Genomic DNA, 13,174 nt, shown 5'->3' with positions numbered 1-13,174 from the left:
CTATGCTTGTTTTGACAAAAGAAACACACAGAAAGAGAGACATGAGAGTGAGAGAAATGAAATATAGATTCTTATTTTTTTTCCCATGAGGTGATCCTTCTTATTGAGTTCAGGCTTCAGGATGATTACATAGCACTTGGGGGAAAAGATACAAAGCAGTAAGCCAGCACTGGAGACCAAGATGGAAAATATCTCCAAGGCTACCATACGTTTCCCTTTGGTGCTCAGATAGGTTGGAACAAAACAGAACCAGACACTGCAAAATATCAGCATACTGAAGGCAATTGATTTGGCTTCATTAAAACTATCTGGCAACTTTCTGGCTACGAAAGCCACAGTCAGGCTGATGAGTGACAGAAGTCCCATGTAGCCCAGGACAATATAAAACATAATGACAGACCCTTCATTGCATTCTGCTATAATCTCTGCAGTCAGGGACTGAGTATCAAAATCTGGAAAAGGGGGAGAGGTTCCCAGCCACACTGTACAAATGCTTAATTGAATGAGGGAGCAAGCAATGACAGTGAAGCTGGCCAGTCTTTTGCCCACCCACTTCCTCATACAGGATCCTGGCTTGGTGGCCATGAAAGCTACAACCACAGTGATAGTTTTGGCCAAGACGCAAGACACAGCCACAGAGAAGACGATGCCAAAAGCAGATTGTCGGAGGAAGCAGGTTCCCTTCCTTGGTTCTCCAAGAAACAGCAAAAAGCAGAGGAAGCAGAAGAGGAGGGAGATGAGGAGAGTGTAGGTGATATCTCTGTTGTTGGCTTAGACAATGGGAGTATTTCTGTGTTTAATAAAAATTCCTAGAATTAAGGCTGTGATCATGGAGAGAGAAAGAGAAAGCAAAACCGGACTGATTCCCAGAGGTTCTTCAAAAGATAAAAAGCTAATAATTTTAGGGATGCATCCATCCTGGTTCTTGTTTGGTAACTTACGAGCTACAAAGGCTACAAGCAAACTTATGAGAGACAGAAGTCCCATGTAGCCAAGAGCAAGGTCCGGCCCCTACCCAGCCAAGCCGGCTTGCCGGCCTATAGGCTGGGGGCCGTCTTTGCCCCTCCCGGAAGGAGGGAGGAGCAGCATCACCCGACATACGGGTGTTTGCTGGGGCGGGGAGTTGGGGCTTTATAAGCCCCGGCTCCCGCCCTCCGCCACGCAGTCCGTTTTTGGCTCTCTGGTTGGAGAGCCACGTGCGGGCATCGTGGATCGGAAGACGAGGCCTGCGTCGTCAGAGGACTGTACCTTGGCCGGCGAAGTCAGAGCGCGAGCGGCGGCTACAGCGCTGGCTGGATGACACGCGGAGCGCGAGCGGCGGCTGCAGAGCTGGCTGGATGAGACGCGTGCGGCTGCTGAGACGCTTGCGGCGGCGGTTTGCGCAAGCGGGAGTCGGGCGGCCCTTTCGTTGGGTGAAGGGGCGGCCCGGGGGGGTTGCTGGCGGCTGGTGACAGCGGCGGCATTCTATAGGTTGGGAGGCCACAGAAGGCAAGCGCTAGCGGCGGCCATTTCGTCGGCGCGGGGGCCCTTTGCCCATTCAGGGGCTAATTTAGTGAGCATTAGTTGGGGGAGACAAGCGCTGGCCTCCTGTTTCTTCGCCCCTCGGTACCGGGCGTAGTGCGCAGCGGCCCTTCTAAGGGGCAGTGTGCACGCGGCGGCCGTTTTAGGGCATCCAAAAGGGTGATCAACATGTGGAATTTGCTGCCACAGGGTGTGGTGGCGGCCGCGGGTATGGCCTCTTTTCAGAGGGGTTTAGATAGAGCACAGGCCCATTGGTGGCTGTTGGCTGCAGTGTATGTGTGTATATGAAATCTTTTGCCACTGTTTGACACAGAGTGTTGGACCTGGTGGGCCGTTGGCCTGGACCAACAGGGCTTCTCTTGTGTTCTTCTGTGACACAGAGTGTTGGACTGGATGGGCCTTTGGCCTGATCTAACATGGCTTCTCTTATGTTCTTCTGTGACACAGAGTGTTGGATTTGATGGGCCGTTGGCCTGAACCAACAGGGCTTCTCTTATGTTCTTCTGTGACACAGAGTGTTGGACTGGATGGGCCATTGGCCTGATCTAACATGGCTTCTCTTGTGTTCTTCTGTGACACAGAGCGTTGGACTTGGTGGGCCGTTGGCCTAAACCAACAGGGCTTCTCTTATGTTCTTCTGTGACACAGAGTGTTGGACTGGATGGGCCGTTGGCCTGATCTAACATGGCTTCTCTTATGTTCTTCTGTGACACGGAGTGTTGGACTTGGTGGGCCGTCGGCCTGATCCAACATGGCTTCTCTTATGTTCTTATCCTTCCTTTGGGCGTCATTGGGAGCTCTGAGGAGCGGGCGGCGGCCATTTTGTTGCCTTTGAGGACCTTGAGTTGCAATTTTGGTACCTGCAGTGGTGCTTTGGGGATCCTGGTGGGTGGATAAACTGGCTATTAATTAGCCACGTCTTCTGGCGTCACCAGAATCATAGCCTTGGGCCGAGGCTTGTGCGCGTGAGCTGCTAGTCGGTGCGGCGCGGGCCTCCCTTCTCAGAGCTGCCTGGTCGGGGGCTGCAAGGAGTAGTTCGGGATGGCTCTGGGCAGCGCTGGACAGCTTTAAATAGCTTTTAAGTAGCACATGAGTGGCGAATCAGTTCTGTCAAGGAATGAGGGGAACTTGGGCGGGGGTGCACGAGGTGAGGCCGGGTGGCCCCCCTCCCCTCTTTTTTCCTTCCCCCTCCCGGCGGGTCCAGATGTATAGGCTTTTAAACTTCAGCTTGAGTCCATGGGAGTTGCTGCCAGTCGGTGCGGTCAGTGCCGACCCTGGTGTAACCGGGGGTCTGATTCAGTATAAGGTAGCTTCATATTTTGTATGTTCAAGGTCTCCTTTGGAGCCAGTTTGGCGTAGTGGTCAAGGTGCGGACTATTATCATTTCACCTGAATTGCCCAGGTTAGGTGATCTTGTTAGATCATGGAAGTTAAACAGGGTCTGCTCAGGTTAATACTTGGATGGGAGACCGCCGAGGAATACCAGAGCTGTTATGCAGAGGCTGGCATTTAGGGTTGCCGGCCTCCAGGTATGGCCTGGAGACTTCCCACTTTGGGAGAGCCAGGTTTCATTCACTACTCCACTACTTGCACCTTTTTGCATAGCTCTGGCAGGAGCTGGCCTGGATAGGGCGGCTGCCATGGGAGCCCTCTCTAGCCCCACCCACCTCGCGGGGTGCCTGTTGGGGGGGAGGGAGGTACTGGAGATTTTGAGCCGCTCTGGGACTCTCCGGAGTGGAGGGCGGATATAGATCCAGTGTCTTCCTCCTTTTGAAAGGGTAGCTTCTTTGTGAGCTCTCCCAGCCTACCCACGTCGCAGGGCGTCTGTTGTGGGGGGAGAGGATGGAGACGCCTCCTCTACCTGTATTAGGTCGAAGCCGTGGCCTTGGCGGCAGGCGCCCCGTTGGGGAGGTGGTGGCAATCAGCAGCCCCTTGAAAAGGGGGCCCTGCCCCATTTGACTGAGGGTACTCAATTGATTATTGAGCAAGTGCCCACGTGCAGCGGATGGCCAGTATCTGCCCAAGGTGTTTCTCTTTGGGGTGTCTGAGCCCTGATCAGGGGTCTAGGGCCAATCTTCAGCGGTTAAAGACGGGTCTTGACCACGTAGTTAGGGTAGGAGCGCCAGGAAGGCAGGGTCTTAGGACCCCCTTTGGTACGCCGCCTGTACCCACATTGTGCGTATTTCCCACGGGGGTGGTGCCTAATAAAGCGCCAGGGGAATATCGCCTCATTCTTCACCGGTCCTACCCCAGTGGGGTGTCGGTGACTTATGGAATTATGTTTGTTTGAAGTACACTTCCATTGACCAGTCGGTTTAAGGCTGTGTGGATGGTGGTGTTGGGGCAGCATTGGCAGTATGCCATTAGGCGGCATTTCGCCTCTTGTCCGTGCATTCCTAGGATTATGAGTTCCTCGGGTTTTTTGTTTTGAGAACAAATCTACATGGATCGGGCCCTCCTGATGGGGTGCTCGGTCTCCCGCGCTGTATTCAAGCGCTTTGGCTCCTTGGTGGAGTGGCCGTTATAGGATAGGACCGGGTTTAATGACACGGCGCACCATCGGGGCGCCTGCCTTTTACGGTCCAGCAAGTACGTGGTGATGAGCCTGGCTCTGATATGTTTTCATGAGTTGGCCATCAAGCTGGGGGTATCTTTGGTATATGAGAATACTGAGGGGCCCAGTATGGTGCTTATGTTTCTTAGGTATTGAGCTTGATACCCACCAGCGGGCATTTCGGCGGTCGGTGAAAGTGCTTGCTGACTTTAGGGGCCGGTTGGCTGCGTTTAGGGGGCAACGCAAGGTGTCGCTGCTCTAATTACAGTAGGTGGTTGTTCACCTTAACTTTGCATGAAAGTGGGGGCACCTGGCGGGGCCTCTTTTAGGTGTATTTGGTATGCCAGGGGCACCTGCGTTGGACAGTGGGTTCAGTACGGTCCCGCCAATTTGGAACTTTTTCCAATTCTAGTGGCAGTTTGGCTTTGGGGTGAGCTACTCGCCGACCGGTTTGGGCTTGACTGGGGCTTTAACATGGCGGTAGTACATGTTAGCAACCCCTTGACCTCTAAGTCGTGTGGGTGACGAACACGGTTAGGTTACTCATACTTTACCTCCGGGGGAACATTTGGTTCCTGGTAGGGCACGTGCCCGGAGGCTGCAATGGGGCGGTGAACGCTCTACATTGCCAATAGCTGTGGTGCTTTCAGCAGCCCGCCCCGGAAGTTGACTCGCGGCCAACGTGATTCCTCCCGGATTTCTGGCAATTTGGGAAGCTGAAGCTGGTAGGCACTCCAGCTGGCGTTGGCACCTAGTACCAGAGGGGATCATAGTAGAGCGGCTTTCCTATTTAGGAGCCGCATGGGGCCGTGGTGTTGCAGGATTACTGGCCATTTTCGACGGCTCATATTAGGCAATCCTGCGTGTTGCAGAGAGAGAGGTTGGAGTCGAGGACTATTGGGGGCCAACTGGTGGTGTTGCCTTTATTGGTAAAGCCCATGGGTTGGCTGAGAAGGCCTAATAGTAGAAGGGCATATGACAAAGCTACGTCCCAATTCTGGGCATTTGGGAGCAACGCTGGACCACATGTTAATTGGGTGGCCCTGTGGCACGTGTTATGCTGTTCCCCTTTCGGGACCGCGCTGCTTCATGCGGCCTTGTTGATGGCCTGTTGGGCACTATGTATTGGCTAGTTAGTTGTGCAGTCTAATTATTGACACTGCTGGGCGGGCACCCCAGGATGGATGTCAACATTGGTTGGCCTGCGGAGGGCGGCAACCATTTGAGCCAGGGGCATCCGTTGGTTGCCTAGTGGGCATTTTGGAGGGCGAAGGTTGTCATTGCCTCCTGGCCATGACTCGTTCTGACAATATTTTCTGTTTTTCAGGTGCTGTGGCTCGTAGTCAGAGGCAGCGTGTTCTCATCTGCGCGCACAGCGGGGCGTTCCAGGCGGCCCCTCAAGCCATGCGGTCTCCAACAGGCACCCAGCTGGGTTTCAGCGACGGGGCAGTTGGGGAAGGGCTGGGTCGCTGGGGGCCGGGGTTGGCCGTAGTGCGGAGAGAGGCGGGGCACCTTCTCCGCACATCTGTGTCTTTCGTTGGGGCGGTTTCAGGGGAACACCTATGGCCTAGCACCAAGTGTGCAGGTGGTCTGTATGAACAGCAGATGGGCTACACGGCTCAGTGCGGGGAATACAGATCACTGAACAGCCTCACCTGAGCGTATCTTTCCATGGGGGATTGACGCTAGCACAGGTGGTGAATGGCCCGGGGCCTGGCCGCTCAGCAACAACCCGAACTGGGCGGGCTTGTGCTGGGGGCTGGGTGTTCGCCCTTTGGACAAGGTGGGGTCAGGGTGTGACCCCAGGGCTTGTCCTTCTTGGCTGGTCCTGGTATGGTCAGCTAGATCGCCATGAAAGACTTGGTGGTGTTCCCTTTCACATGGGGGGGATAGAGCGCACTAAGCGCAAGGCCAATACGGCCGCGTAGAGATTGGGAGGGAACGACTTGGGGCAGCTGCGTGGGAAAGCTCCCTCCCAGCAGGTGTTGGCTGACCTCCACGAAATTCAGCGGAGGTGGCCCGGGATCATTTTGGTCTGGTCGGCAATCTTGCCGCCATTTCGCCGGGCGGTGTTGACCGTGCCAGGCGCAGGCCTATAGGGTCATTCAGAAAGCTATGGAAGGGGGAATGGGAATCTTTCTCCCGCATCCGGCCATATGGGTCGAACAGGCTGACCTGTATCGGCCGGATGGTGTTAACCTTTCTGATTTGGGTAACCGGGCCTTTTTAGATGAAATTCGGCAGGGGGTGCGGTTGGCTCTGGGGCAACCGTTGGGGCGCTAATGCCTAAGCAGAGGCTTGGCATTGGCGGTGGCTGGAGGAGGTTGGCCACAGGGTTTTCCAGGGGAGCACCTATGGCCTAGCACCGTTGGTGCGGTGGTCTGTATGAACCGTAGATGGGCTACACGGCTCAGTGCGGGGATTGCAGATCACAGGGAGCCTCACCTGGGCGGATCTTTCCATGGGGATTGATGCCGGCCCGGATGGTGGTGGCTCGAGGCCTGGCCGCTCAGCTACAACCCGAATATGGCGGGCTTGTGCTGGGGGCAGGGTGGCTCGCCCTTTGGACAAGGCGGGGTCCGAGGTTGACCCCAGGGCTTGTCTGGCTTAGGTTTTCACCCCCCCCCCCTGCCAGTTACACTTAATTAATGTTTAATAAAGCGGCCCGGTTTTAAACCCAATACTTGTGTCTGCTTCTTCATTCCGACTGGGGGGGCAAGGTCCGGCCCCTACCCAGCCAAGCCGGCTTGCCGGCCTATAGGCTGGGGGCCGTCTTTGCCCCTCCCGGAAGGAGGGAGGAGCAGCATCACCCGACATACGGGTGTTTGCTGGGGCGGGGAGTTGGGGCTTTATAAGCCCCAGCTCCCGCCCTCCGCCACGCAGTCCGTTTTTGGCTCTCTGCCCACCCACCCTCTCTTTGGCAGTACAGGCGTATGCCGGTCGCCTTATTAGGGGCCAGGTAGGAATTTTTTCGCTTCCACGCAATTGGCTCATGTGGGGGTGTTTTTTCGCCTACCTTGTACTGCCTTGTAGGTTAGGAATTGTTAGCGGTATTTGTCTTGGTCGCAGGCTGGAGGAGGTTGGCCACAGGGTTTTCCAGGGGAGCACCTATGGCCTAGCACTGTTGGTGCGGTGGTCTGTATGAACCGTAGATGGGCTACACGGCTCAGTGCGGGGATTGCAGATCACAGGGAGCCTCACCTGGGCGGATCTTTCCATGGGGATTGATGCCGGCCCGGATGGTGGTGGCTCGAGGCCTGGCCGCTCAGCTACAACCCGAATATGGCGGGCTTGTGCTGGGGGCAGGGTGGCTCGCCCTTTGGACAAGGCGGGGTCCGGGGTTGACCCCAGGGCTTGTCTGGCTTAGGTTTTCACCCCCCCTGCCAGTTACACTTAATTAATGTTTAATAAAGCGGCCCGGTTTTAAACCCAATACTTGTGTCTGCTTCTTCATTCCGACTGGGGGGGCAATATAAAACATAACGACAGAGCCTTCATTACATTCCACTATGATTTCTACAGTCAGGGACTGAGTGTCCAAATCTGGGAAAGGGGGAGAAGTTCCTAGCCACACTGTACTAATACTTGCTTGGATGAGAGAACAAGAGATGACAATGAGGTTGGCCAGTCTTCTGCCCATCCACTTCCTCAAGTTGGAGCCAGGTTTGGTGGCCATGAAAGCTACAACTACAGTAATGATTTTGGCCAAGACACAAGAAACAGCCACTGAGAAGATGATGCTGAAAGCAGATTGTCGGAAGAAGCAGGTCACCTTGGTGGGTTCTCCAAGAAACAGCAAAGAGCAGAGGAAGCAGAAGAGGAGGGAGATGAGGAGAGTGTAGGTGATATCTCTGTTGTTGGCTTTGACAATGGGAGTATTTCTGTGTTTAATAAAAATTCCTAGAATTAAGGCTGTGATCATGGAGAGACAAAGAGAAAGCAAAACCGGACTGATTCCTAGAGGTTCTTCAAAAGATAAAAAGCTAATAATTTTAGGGATGCATCCATCCTGGTTCTTGTTTGGATATTGATCTTCTGGACATGTGAAGCAGTCATCCATATCTGAAAAAAAGGAAGAGGAGCTGTTCTTGTGAAGATTTTAAATAGCATTTTCATATTCTCCTACATCGTTGAAAATATGTGAATTCTTCCAATAAAGTCAACTGGAAGAGGGAAAAAATCAACTACCCCCTCTCTTCCATAGACACAGAGAGATACTAGACTGACTCAATGCTGGGAATTTCTTGGAAGTGTTGTGGGGGGGGGGGGTGAGCATGAGGAAGGCAGGATGTGGGGAGATTAAGGTGCAGAATCAGATTCCAAGTGAGCCTGCAACCAGTTGCAGTTCCTTATTGTGGCATGAGAGAACATGGTTGCATGAACTGGTTTGTATCCGGCAGCCATAAACAGTGACAACAGCAAATGAGGCTTTGAGTTTTAATGGCACACTGTAAAGGAAAAGGAAATGGAGGGGGGGAGGAGATAAACTGTTCAGAAGTAGGAATTTGGAACTCAAAAGTTTTGCTTGGTTTGATTGTGACAGCTTAGCTAGGTAAGCAGCAAGCGCTACTGGCTGGCAGATCGAAGATTCTAGAACTGTTCCCAAAAGGTAAGACAGTTATAATGCCTTCCTAAGCAGAGTTACACCCACTGAAATCCCGTTTAGTTCAGTACACTTTGGGGAGTATAACTCTGTTTGGGATTGAACAGCAATACTTATTTAGGAAAAACAGTGGAAGATAGAACCTAGAAATATAAGCAATGAAGGAAAGGGTATATGTCCTTTTGATGCCCCGTCCTCTTCCATTCCTCAGAGGTAACATTTTCCCTCCATTTTTATTTCCCTTTTGTGACTGAGCCACCTGAGTTTTGTGTTTTTGTTTTGCTTTCGTGAAGATTTCTGGCTGCCTCATTCTGTCACAGCATAATATTTTGGCTGTTTGCTCAGCCCAGGAACCTAAGGGAGCAATGGGAATCCCCTTTAACGTATATGACTCAAATGACAGTCAAGAAGTTTTTATTCAATATAGAAGGCAAAGGTCAAGGAAAATCAGGAGTAAAATTTCTGAGGTAACTAAATACACATAACTCTGAGGTAAAATCAGTATATGTACAGACTTTTGTTCTTATGCTTCAGGCTAATGAGAGTTTCTTAAGACATTCAGAGAGCAATCCTAAGCAGGTCTACTCTGAATTCTACTACAGTTTATTCAATGGGTCTTACTCCCAGGATAGTGTCATTAGGATTGCACTGTCAGTTACTTAAATCTTTATGTTGAGAAGCTTTTGTTCTAGTGTTTTCCAAACACTCCAGCACACTTCCTTTGAGTATTCTCTACCTCTTTTGATTTTAAAAAGCTGGCACACATTTTCCAGCACCCAAACCCCTTCTCTTGAAACACCAGTACTCCTCTTGAGTTTTAAACAGATCTTAAGGTCTCCAAAAACAGTTTCTAACCACACCACACCAGAGATCTCTGTACTTTTCAGAGGTAACTCCTTGTCTGAATGGTAAGGAATTTACTCTCTGTTTAGAAGATCTTTCCTTTTCCTTGGCCCAAACAGGAGTCTCTGTCCAACTACCCACTTGTGCTTGCCAGCTTTCCCCAGTTCTCCTGTCCATGTTAAACTTCTCTCAGTCAGGGCAGAAATCTGAAAGAAGTCAGTATTTGACTCTTCTCATCTATGGCTCAAATCAGACTGAATTCTCCTCAACATCCAGTTCTCTGCTCAGCTGAGCTAACCCATCAGATCCCTGTCACTCAAGGCTCTCTAGTTCTGGGAAGAATTAACCCTTCACAGTCCTTGAGTTGTTTGTACAGCACTTCTAGGCTTTTAAAAAATTCAGTCACATGTCCCTCCCTTTGAGTTAATTGCTTCAAAGGAGGTTCTCATAATCCTCTCATGTGCAATAGGTGATGCATGTGCATGCATTTTACTGTTTTGTTAACTTTAATACAAAAGTTAAACATCTTATACCATTATATATATACATATACAACATTTAAAATGCATCAACAATCTGTTTACCCACCAGCCATTTAAATGTGGCTTGGACTTTCCTAAGAACAATTCCTAAGTGAATTCTAAGATTCCCTCTCTGGTCACCAACACAGTTTTTGGGTAGTCCTTAGGATCCCTGGCCACCAACCAATATCCTTTTGTTAAATCTACATGAAGACCAGCGAGGCCAAGTCAGACACTGCAACGACCTCTCGGAGCCCTTCCCAATAGGCACATGTGTAAAGCAAGGCTGTGTTCTCGCACCAACTCTCTTTACAATCTTCTTTAGCATGATGCTTCAAAGAGCTGCAGTAGATCTAGATGATGACGACGGTGTCTACATCCGCTATCGCACCGATGGCAGCCTGTTCAACCTGAGGCGACTAAAGGCTCACTCCAAGACAATGGAAAAACTTATCCGAGAGCTACTATTTGCTGATGATGCTGCACTCGTCTCCCACTCGGTATCAGCTCTTCAGCATATGACGTCCTGCTTTGCAGAGGCTGCCAAGCTATTCGGCCTAGAAGTTAGTCTGAAGAAGACAGAAGTTCTCCACCAGCCTGCACCCCAGGAAGATTATCACCCTCCCTGCATCACTGTGGGTGAATCAGTTCTGAAGACAGTCCAGCAGTTCAGCTACCTGGGGTTCATCATCTCCTCAGATGCCAAGATCGACAAGGAGATTGACAACAGGCTGGCAAAGGCAAACCATGCATTTGGCCGACTGCACAAAAGAGTGTGGAGCAACAAGCATCTGAAAAAAGGCACAAAGATCAATGTTTACAAAGCGGTTGTGATGACAACCCTCATCTACAGCTCCGAATCGTGAGTTTTATACCGTCAGAACCTGCGACTCCTTGAGCGCTTTCATCAGCGCTGCCTTCGCACCATCTTTAACATCCACTAGAGTGACTTTGTGACCAACACTGAAGTCCTCAAGAGGGCGGAGGTTACAAGCATCGAGGCACTGCTGTTGAAAACGCAGCTGCGCTGGGCAGGGCATATTTCTAGGATGGAAAACCACCGCCTTCCCAAGATTGCTCTGTATGGCGAACTTTCCACCGGCCATCGAAATAGAGGGGCACCAAAGAAGAGGTACAAGGACTCCTTGAAGAAATCCCTTGGCACCTGTCGCATCAACCATCACCAGTGGTCTGACCTAGCCTCAGATCGCAAAGCATGGAGGCACACCATCCACCATAGCTGGTCTTGAGGACAAAAGGAGATTGAGGAAGAATCGCACTGCTACAGCACCAACCCTAAATCAGACTTTTCCCTGCAGCCACTGTGGCCAGACCTGCCTGTCCTGCATTGGTCTTGTCAGCCACCAGCGAGCCTGCAGCCGACATGGACTACTGCACCCTTCTTAAATCTTAGTTCGCGAAGTCAAGCCGAGAGAGAGAGAATAGGGGAAAATATTTCCACTATTTCATCCACCCATGGCATTGCGTATATGTCAGGGAGTGTAACCTTGTTTAACCTTCAACACAACTTTCTTGTGTTGTCCAATAAAATAATCAGTGAGGCCCAAGGACTTTCTGATGGCACAAGTCTTGATATTTTTTAAACCTTCCTCTTGATACTGATAACATTTGGGTCAGTTACTCTATAAGGTGGGAGAGCAATAGGCCTGGTATCCCAGTATCGATCTTGTGCTGTGCTAACTCTGTTCTCCCTGGGAAATTGGGGTGGGTTGGTGGTCTGATACTCCATTCAGACAGTCTTAATGGTCGTTTTCGCACTCACCTCCAGCCAGCGCGACCCCTCTCTTCACCGCGCAGGATCTGTGCGGATTTTGCACTAAATGCCGCGGAGCAGCCTTTTGCGCCGGAAACTCCCGTCGCAAAAGCCGCGCAAATGCCAAACTGCTTTTTGGCGATTTACGTTTGAGCGGCTTTTGCGACAGGAGTTTCCGGCGCAAAAGGCTGCTCCACGGCATTTAGTGTGAAATCCGCGCAGATCCTGCGCGGTGAAGAGGGGGGTCGCGCCGGCTGGAGGTGAGTGCGAAAATGACCAATGAGTCATCGATGGTTTTTAGTCAGGGTTGGTGCCAAATTTACCTCACTAACTATACTATCTTTTGTTATCTTCCCCCAACCCGTCAATGCAATTTCCTCTTTTTTGTCCTCTTCTGGCCATAAGGACGAGATTACTTCTATCATGGTAAGGTTTAAGCATGTTTACATGAAATATTTTACACTGCCCCCATCAGAATTTACATTTACCAGATAGTATACTTTTGAAACCTTATTTACAACTCTGAAAGGTCCTTCCCAAGTGCCTTCCAGCTTGTGCTTTCTCTGAAGCTTCAACATGAGGATATGGTTTCCTGGTCTGGAGCCTCTTTACCAGGTGCTATCCTGGGCTCTTTGCATGTTATCTTTTGCATCCACTCTCAATTCTTGCAAATGTCTTGTAGCTCTTGAAGATAGGTGACTATGTCACTGCTTTTGATGTGCTCTTGTCCCATCCACACTTCTTCCAGGATACCCATAGGCCCTCTTGCCTGACATCTGAACAGGAGCTTGAACTTTCCTGTGGCACTTCAAAATAATCAATCAGCAGTTGCTGAAGTAACTGATCCCAATTGTAAGGATGTTTCATAGTGCAGGTCTTCAGCATGTGGTTCAAGGTGCCATTGAACTTTTCATTTAGACCATCCGCTTATGGGTGGTGAGCTGTGATGGTGAGGCATTTGATTCCATAAGCCTGCAACTGTTTCTTCATCACTTGGGACATGATTGTGGCTTCCAAATCTGTGACCATCTCTTGTTGAGAACCTAGCCTGTTAGGGATTCTGCTATGATTTTTTGCTTCCATATTCTTTAAAGGTATTGCTTCTGGGAACTTTGTTGTATAATCCGCTATGGTCAAAATATATTTACTCTTCCTCCGGGTTTTAAGAGTTCCTTTGTTTGTCTTGTGCCTTGTCCACTAGCTGACGTTTCTGACAAGACTTGCAAAATGCTGTCTTATCCCGTACTGGGCCAATAGAATCTGAATATATCTCTGGTGTTGTTGATCCCTAGATGTTCTGACATAGGTGTCTTATGGGTCAGCTGGTATGTCTCCCAGGTAGTATCACATTTTTACCT

The 13,174-nt window shown here is 50.7% G+C and overlaps 1 pseudogene; it reads right to left on the bottom strand.

The window, feature by feature from the left end:
- LOC132582952 (vomeronasal type-2 receptor 26-like) lies at positions 1–831 on the bottom strand (annotated as a pseudogene).
- Positions 832–13,174: the final 12,343 nt, after the last annotated feature.

Source organism: Heteronotia binoei, chromosome 15, assembly GCF_032191835.1.
Source record: "Heteronotia binoei isolate CCM8104 ecotype False Entrance Well chromosome 15, APGP_CSIRO_Hbin_v1, whole genome shotgun sequence".
Taxonomy (NCBI): domain Eukaryota; kingdom Metazoa; phylum Chordata; class Lepidosauria; order Squamata; family Gekkonidae; genus Heteronotia; species Heteronotia binoei.
This window is presented reverse-complemented; position numbering and strand designations above follow the sequence as displayed.